Source organism: Garra rufa, chromosome 12, assembly GCF_049309525.1.
Source record: "Garra rufa chromosome 12, GarRuf1.0, whole genome shotgun sequence".
Lineage (NCBI taxonomy): Eukaryota > Metazoa > Chordata > Actinopteri > Cypriniformes > Cyprinidae > Garra > Garra rufa.
In genome coordinates, this window is record NC_133372.1 from 32,250,114 (window position 1) to 32,251,615 (window position 1,502).

The window sequence follows — 1,502 nt, forward strand, 5'->3', positions numbered from 1 at the left end:
TTTTAGTCCATTTTTACAGTGATTAATTGTAAAATAAAGATATACAATGCTAGATTGTTAGATGTAAGCAAATTAATAATTGCCAAGCTTTTGTGACTCTATTAATCTGCTAATATCTATAATAACTGTACAATAAAATATAAACAATAAAATCTACACCGTGCAGGGCACATGTAAGTTCTATTTTGATTACAATCTCCTGGTAACTAGGTGATAAACTGTAATAAGCATAATTAAATGGCTTAACTAAAAAGTCAAGTTTAGGATTGTAGGCCACACCTAAGCAAACTATGCTTAACAAGCAAAGACTAGCAGTGCATTTCTTGTCAACACCTATCGTAACGAGAGTGAGGCATGACATGATTAACACATTATAATCTAAGTTTTCTTAGTTTTCTTCATTGTAATTCAAGTAATCACAGTGTTTTGATGCATTATGTTACTGATCAGTGTATTACAATAAACCTAAGGCCTCAAACCTCAAGAGAAAACTTAACTCTGAGGACATCGTTACTGCGAACCATTATTAAAGGAGAAGTTCACTTCCAGAATGAAAATTTTCTGATAATTTACTCACCCCCATGTAATCCAAGATGTTCATGTCGTTCTTACGTCAGATGCAAAGAAATCATCACAGGAATTTTCTCCATATAATGGATTTCAATGGAGCCCAATGGGTTGAAGGTCCAAATTGCAGTTTCAATGCAGCTGCAAAGGGCTCTACACAATCCCAGACAAGGAATAAGGGTCTTATCAAGCAAAACGATTGGTTATTTTCTTTTATATACTTTTTAACCACAAATGCTCATCTTGCACTAGCTTTGTTATGGGCATGCACAAAATAATCACCACGCAATCATGCATCAGTCATGCACGTTGGAAAAAACAAGTGCGGTTTTTCGTCTGTGTACTTTGGTTCAAAAACGTAAGGTAGGGCGTAAAACTCATCTCAAAACGTTGTTTTAGTTTTTTTTGGTAAAGGGCGTTTTGCGAATTTGCTTTGTAAACACAGGATGGGTACTTCCACCTACGTCACGCATTCGTGACTGCATAATGCGTGAGGTCGAGCTAGCAGCTGAGCATCTTTTTTATTTTTCTTAGAAAATGACTAATCATTTCGTTTCCTCACTTTCTGGCTGGGATCATGTAGAGCCCCCTTTGGAGCTGCATTGAAACTGCAGTTTGGACCTTCAACCTGTTGGCCACCATTAAAGTCCAAGATATGGAGAAAAATCCTTTTAAAATTAAAAACTTTAATTTTTTTTTTTAGATTGAAGAAAGACGTGAACATCTTGCATGACATGGGGGTAAGTAAATTCATTCTGGAAGTGAACTTCTATTTTAAATAACTGGAAAAGGGATTTTTTTTTTAATAAAAAGGAGTCTTTAGGCAATTCTCATTTTCATTTTTTATTCATATTTTATTTAAATACCAAAAAAGTATGAATTTAAAAATGCATCACTTGCTAAAAATATGACTTTTGTGTCTTGTAAAGGCCATT